Genomic DNA, 17,167 nt, shown 5'->3' on the forward strand with positions numbered 1-17,167 from the left:
CACTTGATTGGGGCACTTTTGTTTCTTCCCAGTGTCCCTACACAAATTAAGCCCTAGGGTGAAGAAATATTCAGCATAGCCCAACAAAATGTCTGTGTATAAGATGCTGCCCTTGCCATTGACATTGTCCAGTCAAGAAAACCCATAGGGTCTGCACCACTGTGCAAGGAGAGGTCAGACAAACAGCAGTTCTGTCCTTGATCCTACAGGAAGCAGGTGGGACAAAACATATCACCCAAAACAACTGAAGCAGATGTGTCTGATTGGCACAATTTCTTCCACTTTGGACAGAAGAGCTCACAAAGACATTTAGGTCTCCTGCTTAACGTGCCTCTGCCCAAAAGCTTCTTGTCCTGTCACTGATTTTCAGTTCTGTTTCAACTCTTGTCCTCTCTTTTCAGATCAGTTTCCAGATGGGAACAATACAATGTGAAATAACTAAGGCAGGACCCTGGGGAGGCTGGGGAATTTGAAGAATTTCTTAGTAGAATGCGGCGGCAGCCGAAGTTTCCATTGCCTGCATCTCCAAATATGAGAAGGAGAAAGAACTCAGCCTCAAGCAGACATGGCTAATGTGGAAAGCAGAAGTCTGTCTCCTGCTCCCTGGACCTTCAGAGAGGAGGGTACCTACAGAATTCAAGTGGGGAGCCTGAAGCTTGGGGGGGGGGAGCTGAACTCACCCAACAACTTCCCTGTTTCTATACCTGATTTGTTATTTTTTAAACACACCCACCAATGTTGTGAAGTGGCTGCAATGGCAGGAGATGACGGGGAGGAGCATGGGTGAAGGTTGCTTGGAATTTGCTGGGGCCAAATGACACATTGCAGCGGAGATGTTGTCTCTTTAATGCATCTCTGTCTCTTTCATGCTTTCACATACAACACCCAGAGAATTCAGTATCCCATTCTGGAGCTTCCAGCATAGGGGCTGGAAGGAAAAAACTGCCACCCTGGGCCCCTTCAAGAGGAAAGGTGGGATAGAAATCAAATGAACTATAGAAAATTGGGGGGAGCCTATATCCACCTCTAGATCCCACTCTGGTACACCTGGTTAACATTATGCTGATTTCCTAAAAGGGATGCTGAGAGCTAGATCAGGGGAGGAACCATGCTGCATTGGACAGGATTGGACTTGATGACCCTTGGAGTCCCTTCCAACTCTATAATTATGTGGTTCATGTGCATGGTGCTTGGGCCAGAATTTGAGTTACTTCAGCTTCAAACCCTGAGCACAGGGAGCTTTTGGAACAGACGCATCACTTTCTGGTGGCTCAGAATGCGATCATTTCAGCATATGAGTGACAAATGGGGTTGCCAGACTCAATAGAGGACAGGACTTCTGTGCCTTTAATTGCCCTGCTCTCTTTTGAGTCTGGAAACCTTAAAGAGAAACCAGCAGGCCCTTTGTTTAATTTCCAAGCAAAGGGTCTGCTGGTTTCTCTTTAAGGATTCCAGACTCAAAAGAGAGCAGGGCAATGAAAGGTACAGAAGTCCTGTCCTCTATTGAGTCTGGCAACCCTAGTGACAAATAAGGTTGCCAGACAAATAAGGAGCCTCCCAGAACCTGAGATTCTGGGAGGCTCCTGAGATCTAGGGGTGGCCCAGTGATGTCACAGGGGGAGACCCTCTTTCCCCTCAACCACCATGTCCTTTTGTGACATCACAGGAGGGCCACAGACAACGGCAACAGCTGGACAAGCATCAGCATGGCCTCCCCAGGCCTGGCCATTGTGGGGCACTTGAGCCTTATTGGCCATGTCAGTGATGGAGCCAGGGAACTTCTGCAAAAAGTGTGTTGTGCAACCTGAAAGTTTGCTTCCAGATTGGACATTATTTAGCAAAGCAAAGTACACCACACCTGGAAGAAGAAGGGGCAGCTATTGGTTTGAGGCCAAAGATGGACCCTAGTAACAGACACTAGAATGCGATATCCAGGTGTTTATGACAAGGTTCTTTCATAGCCTGCTCTACTAATTTTGATGGATGGATGGCAAGGATGCGGCTGAATGTTCATTTGCCAATGAAGTGCATTCCTCTGTCCTCTCTCTCTCTCCCCTCTTCCCATTGGACCATAAAAACACATGCTGGGAAATAGCTGAAAGGAAAGGGAGGAAGCCCTCTGTTTTCTTTTCTAAATTTGGGCCAGCTGGAGCTGTTTGAAGCATTTAAAAATAGCCATGAAGGGAACCTGCCTAGTTCCTGTTTGCTTCTCTCTTCCACCTTTTTTGCCCCTCTTTGCACTCCTTGCAGCTACAAGAAATAAACTTTGGCACATAAAGCAAATACTACCAGATCTGGATCGTATTCTGAGCCACCTGAAAAGGGGTGGGGCTGCTCCAATGGCTCCCTGTGCTCAGGGCTGAATATGCTGCATGCCTGAGGAACTTTTGGAGCCAAAGTAACTCAAATTCTGGCCCAAGCACCATGCACATGGTTCCTGCCCTGATCTAGCTGCCAGGATCCCTTTTAGGACATCAGCAGAATGCCAACCAGGTGTTCCAGAGACGGGTCAATAGGTGAATTTAATCCTTTCACCCCTGCCCTGTTTTAATCTCCCAACCAAAAAGCTGAGGGGTGCAATTTCAAGTTCTATAACATGCACATTTAGGGTAGTGCCATGCAGACTAGCAATAGGTTATAAAGCCCACTAGGCATAGTGGTTCATAAAGACTTCTGTTTCCAATAATGACTACAATAGTACAATAGTACCAGGTAAGATGAGGAGAGTACCTCGGGCGGCAGGATTCACAGGAGCAGCAGATCCGGCCTCCAAGGAATGATTGGCAGCAGGAGTTAAGGCATGTTCCTTGGGGGCCAGGTCTGCTGCCTCCTTAGCAGCCTCCCATAAGGCCACCTCTATAGTATAAGAGGCACTGCTGGTCTCCTGCCACCTTTGTTCCCAATGTAGATCTTTATTTCCCCACTTGTTCAGTGTAGATCTTCACTCACCCCTTCTTCCCATTTTGTGGTTTGCCTCAGGTGCCAAAATGTCTTGGGCCTAGGGTTGCCAGACTCAATAGAGGACAGGACTTCTGTGCCTATAATTGCCCTGCTATCTTTTGAGTCTGGAAACCTTAAAGAGAAACCAGCAGACCCTTTGTTTAATTTCCAAGCAAAGGGTCCACTGGTTTCTCTTTAAGGTTTCCAGACTCAAAAGAGAGCAGGGCAATTAAAGGCACAGAAGTCCTGTCCTCTATTGAGTCTGGCAACCCTACTTGGGCCGGCCCTGCCTGATACTAATGGTTACACAGCAAACAGGAGTGCCTGGCGTGCTATGGTCCATGGGGTCACGAAGAGTCGGACACGACTAAATGACTAAACAACAACACAGCAAACGCTTCTCCCTGATCCAGTGAAATAGTTGGACTTCCCATACCAAGCCAGGTTGCATGCTGAAATAAGGGAGAGAGATGTTCCTCTTTTGGCTTCAAGGAGCACTTTTTAACCCTTATGACTGGTTTATCTGACCTCAAGTACATAACCACACTAGCAGTGCAACAGTCATGCCTGCCCACAGCCTACCCTAGAGCCTAAAAAAAAGTCTTGTGTGGTGCGATGTTATTAATTCCTTTCTGGTGTGTTTATATGACCAAGTACCAAAGAGGTTATAATAAGTGCTGACTGGTGGCTCAGTTTGCAGCTCATCAGAGAGACCGGGGAGTCCAGCTGACTTTCCACTCTTCAGAGATTGTTGTTGACAGTGCTTCAAATGCCCTGTGAATGATGGCTATGAGCAGTAAAGCTATCAGACTGCAATATCAGACTGGGAAAGCTTAACCTTACAGGTTGTGATTATAGAGAATCACAGAATTATAGAGTTGGGGGTAATCTAATCTAACCCTTTGCAGTGAAACAGGAGAAATAGGCATGCAGACCATTAGCTCATATATGCTTTTGGACTCTAGATCCTATCAGTCCCAGAGAGCATGGCCTAATGGTCAGGGACACTGGGAGTTGATAGGACCTAGAGTCCAAAAACATCTCACGAGCTACAGGTTCCCCATGCCTATTTTAAAGCCATATTTCAGGTATACCTATAACATTGTTAAATGCTCCCCACTTCCCCCAAGCAGTAAGAAGTTCCAGGGCACAGCTATCAGGGCATGGCTCCTGCCTGGAGGAGAGATCACTAGAGATATATTGCTTTTTAACTATATTTGACTTATTTACAAGAAGCAGAGCACAGGTGGAAGCCAGGATCTAGGAATTCAAGAAGGGAGCAGATCCAGTGCCACACTTCAGATCTCCAGAGAGGGATGTGGCACCCCAAGATTCTTCCAGACCTCACAGGTACCCATGGCCGGCCCAAGATATTTTGCAGCCTGAGGCAAAGGACAAGATGACACCTCACTCTATTCCCATTCCATGCAGAGAAGCAGACTAGACTGCCAGTTGAATCTTACTTGTAGCCTTATCCTACAGCACACCTGAGGAAAGCAATCTAATAACAGGGGTGCAGGCAGGGGCGTCGCAATGGGGGGCGATGGGGGCGGTCCTCCCCTGGGTTCCACTCTGGGGGGGGTACCACTTGGCGCCCCACCCCTGTGACTCCCAAGCCGAGCCTCCAGCCTCCCAGTAAAAAGTCCACTCAGCGCACCATGCCAAGCGGGCTTATTACCGGGAGGCTGGAGGCTCGGCTTGGGAGCATAGCTGCCAAGTTTTCCCTTTTCTCACGAGGAAGCCTATTCAGCATAAGGGAATTTCCCTTTAAAAAGGGAGAACTTGGCAGCTATGCTTGGGAGTCACGGGGGTAGGGGCGCCAAGTGGCACCCCCCCACCGCCACCGCACCGAGCGGGCTTTCTACCTGGAGTTTGTAACTGGAGGCGCATGGATTGGAGTCGCCCGGGGGGGCAGCGATACCCCGCTACGTAATACGCATGCGCATGAGCACCGAGCAGGCTTTTTACCTGGAGTTTGTAGCTGGAGGCGCGCGACTTTGGAGGCGCGGGGTGGTGGTGATACCCCGCCACGTAGCAACGCATGTGTTGTTACGTAGCAACGCCCCCCCCCCCCGGGTGCATGGCAATTTGTCGCCCTGGGTGTCACGGCGCCTCGCTACGCCCATGGCTGCAGGAAAGACTGCCTGGCACACACAGTTCTATGCTCCCACAGGGGAGAATGCCTGGGGGCTGCTGCTGCTGCTATCCTCTAGCACCTATCATCAGAGACAATTGTCCCACTCTACCCAATGGTAAGGCTGGCCCTGCAGCTTGCTATGAGCATGCTTGCTGTCTAAAAAGCTGATTTTTCACACAGAGAGACCTCGAATCAGTTCCTGAGGCAGTGTGTTACTTTCACATAGCCTTTCCCTTTGCATAAACATCAACCAGGCATCCTGAGCAATTAGCCAGCAATCTTCCTAATACAGTAAAAGGAAGCTGCAGCCAGGAGTAGTTACCCATAGCACCGTGTTGTGTGTGCATATATAAATGTGGCAAACGCATCCTGCACAAGAACATAGAAAGCTGTCTTATACTGAGTCTTGGTCCATCTAGCCCAGTATTGTCCACACTGACTGTCAGTGGATCTGCAGGATTTCAGGCAAGTTGACATTCCCAGCCATACCTGGAGAATCTGGGGGTTGAATGTGGGACCTTCTGCATGCAAAGCAAACTCTGCGCTACAACTGCAATCTGTACAGTCAGATATAAATGTCATGGGGATCACAGTAACCTTAGATCGTTAGGAATGTACACTCTGTGACAAATGCACACTCTGAGTTCCTCCGGCTGCTTCACATGGGTTTGGAAGGGGAAGTTACTCTAATCCTAATAAAATGTTGCCAATGGCTGCCAAATCCCACTTTCAGCCCCAGAGAGGTTGGTCTTCAATGCAAATTTAAAAAATTGTGTCCACAAGTTGAGGTTTCCTTAACTTAATGTTTTTGCCCAATAAACTATGTGCCATTCAGGATGTGCTGCAAACTTGACCCCAGTGGATTCATTCATTTCCAAAAATGCAGGAACATTGGCGTTGAAGCAGCACTGTTCCCAGTCGCTTACGGTACCTTTTCTCTGAACCCAAGTTTTCTTGTGGACTCTGGGGGAAAACTTATTTTAGCCTAGACTTGCATCATGGTTGAGGAATGATCAAGAGGAGTGCCAACTTCATGAGAGACAGCCAGTCGTCCACAAACCGAGGTAGCTGACTCCCTAATGATCTGTTTCCAGATTCTCGACAATTGACTCTTTTGCCAACATCCACACACAAGACAAACACTTTTAGAGTTTTGACACAGCAACAGCCAACAATTCAAGGAGTGACAAAATCTCAGCTGCAAGAAATGGGTATCATTGCCTTTCAAAGCAAAACAAAATACACAAAAACTTGACTTATTTTCTGCCATTGTTGGGATAATAATCCTGGCTTAACTTACAGAGTCCTTGTACTATGCAAAGCACATTGAAACAGGTTCTATGAGTGCTTTGTCTGGTTGTTTTGTGACATTTCATATGTCATGTAAGAGCTGAAAAAAAGATTTGAACATGCAGTCCTCTGAGATTGATGCCGTTTCCCACTGCTGAACTGGCTTGTTACAGGTGCCTGTTGATACCGGTCAGCATTTGGTAGCAGTCTGCCAAGCAGCTATCTGTATTGACGAGTTTAAGACTACAATCTCAAACCCCTTTGCAATTGGCTGCAAAGAAGTTGGACTGCCCAGAGGTGTCCCTGTGCCTAGCCCTGCTGACTTCAGCCCAGTGAGTGGTACCAGCATCACCCTGCAGGTGATGAGATCCCCATTCTGCCCACCAAACTCACTGGCAGGTGAGAGCACCACCCAAGTGGGGCGTTCTGGTGATGGGGAGGGTTGGAGCCTGCCTGTGATGGACTGGATCTGCGGCAGCAATTTGCCTCTCCCCCACCTTCCACCCTGGCCACTGTGAGCAGCAGGATTGAAGATGCAGCTGTGTCTCGGACACTCTGCCATGCCCTGCTGGATGTTTGGATTGCCTTGCCCACAGTCAAAGTGAGGCCATGCATCATGTCCAATGAAAAGACAATGGCACTGTACTTTTTAAAGCAGAAAACATAATGGCAACAATCTGTCTCCTCTGGATCCTCAAGTCAGCAGGAGAAGTCAAGCCTCTGTGATTTTTACAAGTTAACCATCTCCCCTGAAGTAGCCCCTACAGCTGTCGACACGGGTGTTGAAATCTCACACACACACACACACACCGAAATACCCCTCTCCATTGGTGGAAAGGTGAGCACACAACCTCCACACTAACACTGGGGGATAGCCGGAATCACACTCTGTGCACCAACTTTATTTTCTAGAATCATAGCATTATATATATTTGTGCTAGCAAAGCAAGGAGGATTATTTTACAAGTCAAATATTCTGTCTATGACAGCAAGAAGAGGACACAATTTCATAGACTCACCAATCAAGCATTCTCACATATGTTTGCTTATTTTTGTATGCATATCATCTGACAGCCCACACATGTGACACAATCATGGACATTACTGGGATTTCAAAGGTGGAACTGATGTTCAAGCAAGTCAATCAAAAATTGTGTTTTGTTGTGTGTGTTTTTTTGGAGTTTTTGGGCCACTGGTCCCATCACCTCCTGTCAAATAAAAAGGGAAGAAATGGAGGCAGTGAGAGATTTTACTTTCTTGGTTTCCATGATCACTGCAGATGGTGACAGCAGTCATGAAATTAAAAGATGCCTGCTTCTTGGGAGAAAAACAATGACAAACCCAGACAGCATCTTAAAAAGCAGAGACAAAGGTCTGTATAGTTAAAGCTATGGTTTTCCCAGTAGTGATGTATGGAAGTGAGAGATGGACCATAAAGAAGGCTGATCGCAGAAGCAGGGCCGGCTCTAAGGCAAGGTTGGGCGGCGCAATGCGCCAGGGCGGTGCCGCGCTGCGCCCGCCAGACAGCCACAGTGCGAAATGGGGCGGGGGGTGCCGGAGGGATCTTCGCACCACAGCGCCAGGGTGCCAGATACGCTTAAGACGGCCCTGCGCAGAAGAATGGATGCTTTTGAATTATGGTGCTGGAGGACACTCTTGAGAGTCTCATGGACTGCAAGAAGATCAAACCCAGCCATTCTTAAAGAAATCAGCCCTGAGTGCTCACTGGAAGGACAGATCCTGAATCTGAGGCTTCAGTACTTTGGCCACCTCATGTGAAGAGAAGACTCCCTGGAAAAGACCCTAATGTTGGGAAAGATTGAGGGCCCAAGGAGAAGGGGACAACAGAGGACGAGATGGTTGGACAGTGTTCTCGAAGCTACGAACATGAGTTTGACCAAGCTGCGGGAGGCAGAGGAAGACAGGAGTGCCTGCCGTGCTCTGGTCCATGGGGTCAGGAAGAGTCGGACATGACTAAATGACTAAACAACAACAGGTTTTCCTGAAAGCTCAACAATTTTGGTGGTTTCCTAAAGAAAAGCTCAACAATTCTGAGGTCTTCCTAAAAAACACACAACTTTCAGGGTGTTATGGTTTTTACTTTTTGAAATATGGCAACCCTATAATGCAGCCAATATAAAGTAGCAAAATATGCAAGAAGGTAAAACTGAAGTAAGCCCATGCATAGATAAAACAGTTATATTTATAAGAATATTTATTTTCAAGAATGTTTATAAGCTCATGAAAAATACCAAGGCAGTATGCAGTACACTTAGTGTACGTCAATTAAGTTCACTGGAAGGACAGATCCTGAAGCTGAGGTTCCAATACTTTGGCTACCTCATGAGAAGAGAAGACTCCCTGGAAAAGACCCTGATGCTGGGAAAGATTGAGGGCACTAGGAGAAGGGGACGACAGAGGACGAGATGGTTGGACAGTGTCATCGAAGTTACCAACATGAGTCTGACCAAACTGCGGGAGGCAGTGGAAGACAGGAGTGCCTGGCGTGCTCTGGTCCATGGGGTCACGAAGAGTCGGACACGACTAAACGACTAATCAACAACAACATGTCAATAAAACTCCTGTTCTCATCTATCATTCCTTTTAAGCCTGTTTGAGCTTAAATCTGTGGGGAAAGATAGCTGGGGGTTGGACTGGATGACCTCCTAGGTTCCCTCCAGCTCCACACTTCTTATGGAACCAGCCACAGAATGGCATTATTCTATGCAGCCCCACCACAAACCCCTAGAGCAGTCAACAATGCGCTGAATTTCCTGTGCTGTATTCCAGAACATATACGGCACCTTGGCTACACAGAGCTTGTCTTAAAGACCCATGCAATTCCTAAAAGAGGTCGGAACATTTATTTGAACAAGAAAGCCAGAGAGCCTCCTGTGGAGAATAAAATATGACTGTGATGGCAAAAGGGACTGGCCTGCGTGGAACATGCCTGGTTTGCAGCCAGTTCAGCAAGCGCATAGTGCCCTCTAATGGCGGCTTGGCACAGATACTGACAGATTCATTAGAAATGCAGGAAAATAGTAAAATAAAAAAATTCCTTCAGTAGCACCTTAAAGACCAACTAAGTTTTTATTTTGGTATGAGCTTTCGTGTGCATGCACACTTCTTCAGATACCTTCTTCAGATATTTTGGTATGAGCTTTCGTGTGCATGCACACTTCTTCAGGTATCTGAAGAAGTGTGCATGCACACGAAAGCTCATACCAAAATAAAAACTTAGTTGGTCTTTAAGGTGCTACTGAAGGAATTTTTTTATTTTACTTCGATCCAGACCAACACGGCTACCTACCTGTAGCAGGAAAATAGGTGTATGGATAAGTGATTGAGAATAAAATTAGTCTTCAAATGTAAATAAAATGTGGAAAGTAAAAAAAAGAAAGAAAGAAAGAAATGCAGGAAGTTACATTGCTATTGTTTAGTCCTTTAGTTGTGTCCGACTCTTTGTGACCTCATGGACCAGAGCACGCCAGGCACTCCTGTCTTCAAGAGGTCAAGTGTGCAGAGGCGGTTGCTTAGTGCAGGCATCCCCAAACTCGGCCCTCCGGATGTTTCGGGACTACAACTCCAATGATCCCTAGCTAACAGGACCAGTGGTCAGGGAGGATGGGAATTGTAGTCCAAAACATCTGGAGGGCTGAAGTTTGGGGATGCCTGGCTTAGTGTATCATCTGTACCCAGGCTTGGGTTTCAGCTCTTTCCTATCTAACCGAGAGCTGTGGTCATTTACTGATTGCTGGATTGATAAGCTTGTTTATCTGGTATGCAGAGGATTGCCCACGAGTGCTCTAGGAGATAGCATCAGTTTTCCCTGCTGTGGAAGAAAAGAAAGGGCCATGTCATGACCATAGATGTGGGTGGGAAATAGTGAGATGATACACACACAGGAAAAGCACAATATTTGCTGACTGCAAATGCAACTCTAGCTTACAGCAAAAAACCAATGATTAGCAGTGCTGGGATCTACCAGGCTAGAAACATCCAAGATGGCCATACAGGTATGGTACCAGAAGAATCAGAGACAAGGTGCAGCTGAATACTACCAGTTCCTGGGTGATCGAAAGCTAGAGAAAAATATGGCCCTTATTGTGCTGCTTGTGATCTTCACATGTGGGCCTGTGGGAAACAGGATATTGGATTTAAAAAGCCTGTCTGAGTGCTGTCTGTTTCATGAAGAAGAGACTTTACCAACTTTATCGGTTTTCAGCCTCCTTTTGCCTGGTGCAGGTTGATAAACTATTTAACTTTCTGACCCCAGGAAAAGCATACATCTAACAAGCATGTTGCAGGAAACAAATTGTGTGGGTTTAAGCCAGGCTATTTTGTACTCGTATTTTATCTTGAAATGAATTAAAATAGAGGCACCCCAATGCAAAGGTAGGCTGCCAAACAGAGTCTGGAAACAGAGTCTAACTCTGTTTCTGCCAATGTTGTTAAAACATTTTCAAGTTTACCTGAACAGGAAAAAACAGGAGCAGGGTGGGAAGCAGATTGCATTTGTTTTGTTCTGTTCCCAACTTCTCTTTGGGAAACTGCAGTCATCACTGAATGACAGTATGTACTTTAAAAAATATATTTAGTACTTTGTTCAAATATATATATTAATTACAGTACAAAACAACAAGAAACAGTGTTTAAGTATTTCCTTTCGGAATTGTTTTTTGGGTGGGGAATGGGATAGTACAACTATAAAACTTGGAGTTCCTGCACTCCCATTAATAGCACTGATACTTTTCTGTGTGGATTATGCCATTTTATGCTACACAGGAAAAAAGGAGGCTGCCTTCTACCAAGTCAGACCATTGGTCCTCCCAATGAGGAGCAGGACTCAGAGAACTGATTTTGCTATTAGCATATATGGTGACTTTCTTAAGAAGCACTGCAGCTGCACTTGAAATACACTTGTTCTGCTGAGCCAGCATAGTATGTGCTACGTTCCCAATGGATGCCATTGTTTATAGCACACACAATCCTCTTGTGCAAAGCTTTGTAGTTAGGGTCAGGGTGATTTTAATTGGCCTGACCTTGATCCAAGGTATCTATTTTTATCCTTAATCAGATGTTGCTATGGCTTTGAAGGCCAGGTTATTTTCTTAAGCAAGGGTTTCCTCATCTTGCGGTTTGATTCAAAGCAGAAGTGTGTGTCCACCTTACCAGAAAACCATTGATAAACAGTTCCCAGAACTCTGTTATCTGATCACAATGAATAAGTCTCCGTATGCATAGAAGAGATGACTAGGGAAATAGAAGCTGGATTGCGGTTTTTAAAAAAATAATAATGAGAGATTTACCATTTTAATTGTTCTTCTTTCCAGCAGATCAGTGCAATCAGAAAGCTGCATAGCACCTAATCAAACCCACATCTGAATGTCTGATACCTCCTTCCAAATTCCATTTTAAGACTGCGACTAATACCGATTTCATGGTCACAATGTCAGCCGATTTTTGTGCTCTCTCTGAACCTTGCTTTGCTTACCATCTTGTACTGTTCTGGAAAACTTTAAAGCTTGCACACACTTTTGTGACATCTTGGTTGACCTAATAGAGGAATTACCTTAATGGGGATTTTGCATTCTTTACAGAAACTATGTACATTTGAAATTATGAAAAAGTGTTGTGGGTACCCGTCATAAAATGGCTGTCATGGGTGGCATGACATTAACACCAAATTGTTGCTGTGGGGTATCATACCCTCCAACACGCTGTGACGAAAAACTGGGATGGCATCTTCCGGGCCATAAGCCTGCATGAGTCATGTGACCCAGGCAAGATCGCGGCCCTGAAAAAGCACTTTTTCAGGGTGAGATGGTGGTACCCCAAATGACCGCTGTCCTCTCATAGGGAAAAACAGGATGTCCCGTGGGAGGGCGGCGGGGGGGGGGCGGCGCGGGGGTTGGGGGGGGCAGGCTGGTCAGCGCCCCCTCCATTTTGGCGCTCTAGGCAATGGCCTAGTTTGCCTAAATGGACGCGCCGGCCCTGCTCCCCTGTTCAGATGGAAGTGAGGATGGGTAAACAGTCCTTGAATCCAATGAAATGTGGGCATATCTGAAGGGGTATATTGAATGCAGGAGAGGCAAAGCCAGTGCAAACAGGAGCTGTCAGGAAGAGCAAGCAGACTGCTGCACATTTATTTTTTTATTTTTGAGGGGATATTTACTGAGAACTTTCAGAGGCACCAATTGGAGCTACTGGTGGGCACACTGGCACCTATGGGTGCCATGTTGGTGACTCCTGTGTTAGGTGACAGATTGGAATGTGAAGTCCATCACAGTCCAGGAAGGTGACAGAACTGGGAGAAGACTACTATGTTGCAACACCTCAGGCCTTAGGAATCTCTAATCACCAGTTATGTTGCTAATTTGTTTATTATTCTCTCTTGAGGCAATGATGTAAATAATGTGCTATTTTTAAAGAGATTGTTTTTAATTGTTATTATCTTGTAATTAACAATAACAGGAAGATCTTGCAAAATTAGCAGTTGAAAGCTTCAGAAACGCACAAAAAGGAAACACCAATGAGAAGGTGAAATTGAATGCCCTTTTTCATTCTCAAAAATGGATTGCAGTATCCTAATTTACTGTAGACTCTGAGCAATCTTAGAACATTGTAAAACCATAGATTAAATATGGCATCAGATTATTTCTTTTACAATATTCAATAAAATTATTCCTTCTTATTAAAAAGATCACAGGTTTGTTTGTTTTTTGTTCTCTAAATCTAAGAAAATGTTATTTTAGCCACAATGGCAAATTCCTATATTTTGCCCTGCCATTATTTGATGGAAGGTATCATAAATAATTTCAGCTTCCTTGCAAATCGTATTCTAGCAGCTGTTAACATATGTGAGATTCACAGATCTTTCCACATAATTTAGCAAGAAAAATACCAGCTGGAAAGGAATTTCATACTGTCATTAGTATTTATTTGGTTTTGAGTTTCCTCAAGCATTGGTCAAATTAGAATCCCACCACATGTGAAAGAAGTCTCAACTTTGTTTTTGACACTTGCATCATACAGATGGATCATTCTTATTAATTTTATGTATCATGACTGGGGGGGGGTGTACTATGTATTCGAAATTTTGAACTTGAATCTCTGATTGCCAGGTATATTGGTGATCGTTGTTGTTGTTATTTAGTCGTTTAGTTGTGTCCGACTCTTCGTGACCCCACTCCTGTCTTGCACTGCCTCCCACAGTTTGGTCAAACTCATGTTCGTAGCTTCGAGAACATGAGTTATTGGTGATCACTGTAGTTTATTACTCTCTGTTGTACAACAATAATGTAAACTACATGTTAACATTTTAATCTGCTCAGTTTTATTTTAAAATGTTAGATTGCATAGTTTGTTAGTTTTAGCATTACTGTATACTGTTGTTCCTGACTCTTACATTGTTTCATAGTTTTGTTTGGTCAGGGATTATTCCCCTTTGTTGTCTCTTGGTTACTGTTGCAGCAAAAACAAGAGTTCTGCATGTGATGTTTCTATGCAAAGCTCGAATGTATACAGGATGAACCCAGTGACCTGACCATTCACAGCAACTGTTAACTGGTGATCATAGCAGCTTTTTTTTCTGGATCTGTCATCTATTGGTTCTAATAATTCGTATTACCTGTAAGTACACCTTTTCTCCAATGAACCCCAAACATTGCATACATGGTTCTCTCCCTCCCCATTTTATCCTCGCAACCCTGTGAGATAAGTGAGGCTGAGAAACAGGGACTGACCCATGGCCACTCAATAAGTTTCATGGTTGACTGAGGATTTGAACCCTGGCCTCTGAGCTCCTAGGCCAGGCATAGGCAAACTCGGCCCTCCATATATTTGGGGACTACAATTCCCATAATCCCTGACCACTGGTCCTGTTAGCATGTGAGTTGTAGTCCCAAAACATCTGGAGGGTCGACTTTGCCTATGCCTGTCCTAGACCAACAACTCTTAATCACTAAATCATACTAGCCCTATTGGTCTGTACAACTTCCTTCTCTGCTAGGCTACTGGGACTGGCATCAGTTTTTTTGTTTTTGCATTGTCGTAGACATATGCAATTACCCTTGCAGAGTTAGCCATCTACCAACCAAGGAGAAGCCCGTACTTCTAGAGCAAGGATAGTGAATATGATGCCATCCAGGTTTTGTTGGGCTCCAACTATCATCGGCCTCAGCTAGCATAGCCTATGGTCAAGGATGGTGAGAGTTGTATAGTCCAGTAACATCTGGAGGGCACCACATTGACCAGCCCTGTTCTGGAGTGTCTTGTATCAAGGTGTGTTGTACTGTTGTATATATTTTGTAATGTTAGCATCACGGATCATTACACCAGCATTTCCCAAACATGTTTCTATTTTAAATTAAAATTAGAGGCACACTTCACACTTTTGCCTCCAACAGTTTGCTTCCTCCGAGTAAAAGTGTAACAATCCTCAGAGGAGCCTCCCTTCTATCTCCCAACATCATTTCTGAAGTGACGATTACTTACAAGCAAAATAATCACAGTGAGCAATTAACAAGGCACTATTGGAAGCATATTTATAGGTCCCTATAGGTTTAGAGCAGGCTTCCTCAACCTCGGCCCTCCAGATGTTTTGAGACTACAATTCCCATCATCCCTGACCACTGGTCCTGCTAGCTAGGGATCATGGGAGTTGTAGGCCAAAAAACATCTGGAGGGCCGAGGTTGAGGAAGCCTGGTTTAGAGTTTTCCTATAGGTGCTACCGTACTTTAAAGCATTTGTGGCTGCCATGGAATAAAGTGGTGTGCTTTCAGTGGGTGGCAGAATTCTGTGTTCAGGTAGGCGAAAAGCAAATAAATGTACTGTGTAAGAGTACTAGAACTGTGTAAAAGACTCAGTGCATGTTTCTGGGCTTGTGTTTGAAAAAGAGATGGGCAGAACAAAGGCTGGAAGTAAAATAGGAAGCGTGATAGCACTTAGCAGATCTAAGTATGTGTACCTAAGTATATGCATGCACATTTGATTACATTTAGCCTTTTATTGCCCTTTCCTTCTTCCCTTCCTTTTGCTGCCTCTTTCCCAATCACAGTTAAAATGCAGGTTGTAAATTACTCAGTCAGTAGGAACCTGTTCACTATTTGCTTACGTTCCAATCATGGGCATAGGCCTGCATAAATAAATAAATGCAGCAGGACAATGATTACTCACTCAGTGAAGAAGGGAGAGAGCAATTGGAGCCAAATGCATAGCATAATGGAAAGGCAATATTTTTATTTCAAGGACATAACTTCTAATTTGCAAAAGTGTGAATCTGATTCTACTCTCAGGTAGCTAATTCACTAGTGCTGGGGTCCCCAAGGTGGCAAAGGTGGGACCATGGCAGGCCCAGCTCTAGGGGTAGTCTTGGTGGCGCGGGGCGCCAGGGCAGGAGGGCACTGCACAACAAAGCTGTGCGGAAGCCGTGCTGCGCGCTGCGCCCGCCCACCAGGGCAGGGGCGCCGGAGCAATCTCCGCGCCACGGCGCCACGGCGCCCGACCAGCTTGAGACGGCCCTGGACCATGGCAAACCATCCAACCTTTGGAGACCCAAAACTGGGATGCATGTCTTCCAGGATTTGTTCCCAGGTGAGTCATGTGATCTGCCCCTCACTCTCCCCTCCCCCCAAAAGCACTTTTTCGGGATGAGAGCACAGTGCAAGATTGCAACACCCAGATGGCTGCCACGATCTTGCACGAAAAAACAGGACGTCCTGTTTTTTCCAGGGCACTTGGCAGGTATGCCATGGCACTCCCAGACACCCTCCTAGGTGCCCATCAATGAGGGTTTATTGCTCACTTGGTTGTTTGGGGATGGTGGCCTGTTTTTTCTTATCTGTATTTTATTTGTTTTAGGGTCTGCATAGGTGTGTTCCCTGTTGTTGTTGTTGTTGGTGGTGGTGTGTGAAGATGGGTCCTGAGCCACCTTTTCTTCAGTGAGATGGCTATTTTGTGGTACACATTACAATTTCTTAGATTTCCAAATGTGCTCCCAAGTCCAAAATGATTGGAGATCCCTGCCCTATTACTACAATAGCACGTGTGCCTATTCAGAAGTATGTTCCATTGTGTTCAATGGGGTTTTGTTCCCTGGAAAGTGTGTATAGAATTGCAGGCCAATAGTCATTTATACTCCACTGAAAAAGAAAGCAAGGTTGAGAAGCATCTAGCAACTACTGTAGAATCACTACTCACTATTGGACGACAAGAACCAAATAGGCAAAACGAACAACGCAGATGTAGTGTTTCTTATTGTGGGGGTAGAATCATAAAGGAGATACAAAATAGTGTGGTTTGGCAGTTTGTAATACTCTGCACAGCATGCGGAAGCAGTGCAGCTGAAGCAGCATGGGAAAAAACCACCATAGCAACTTTTTAAGTTAATCATGTCAGAATCTAGGGACTTCCTTGACCTTCACTTGTGGTTTTCCCAAAAAGGCAAACTGAAACCACATCTGTTCACCCAGCTTTGCCGGAACCTGCCTGTCCCTGCCTGTCCTATGCACTATCATCAGTCATCTGTGAACTGTAAACAGGTTTCACAAGAGTTTGTTTTAAGCATTCACAAGAATTAGGTACAAGCACCCCATACAGCAAGGTTAAAAACTTAGTCAGATGACAAAAGCTACAAAGCAGCCATGAACACATTTAGTCCTAGAGCACACTCTCCAGAATGGCTGCACCTTCCATTTGACAAATTGGGCCCCGCAAAGGCTTATGCCACAGTGGATGTGTAGATCTTCATGGTGCTGCAGGTACCGTGTTCCTCATATTATAAGACATGTCTTATATTT

General features: G+C 45.3%; 1 long non-coding RNA gene across 1 annotated transcript in view; it reads left to right on the forward strand.

Annotated features, from left to right (window-relative positions):
* Positions 1-1,413, forward strand: part of LOC132592454 (uncharacterized) — a 28,184-nt gene extending 26,771 nt beyond the window's left edge. The window contains exon 3 of the long non-coding RNA XR_009557935.2: positions 402-1,413. This is a non-coding gene — a long non-coding RNA (uncharacterized LOC132592454). The remainder of the gene's footprint in view (positions 1-401) is intronic.
* Positions 1,414-17,167: the final 15,754 nt, after the last annotated feature.

The sequence above is a fragment of the Zootoca vivipara genome, chromosome 7 (genome assembly GCF_965207765.1).
Source record: "Zootoca vivipara chromosome 7, rZooViv2.hap1.1, whole genome shotgun sequence".
Taxonomy (NCBI): domain Eukaryota; kingdom Metazoa; phylum Chordata; class Lepidosauria; order Squamata; family Lacertidae; genus Zootoca; species Zootoca vivipara.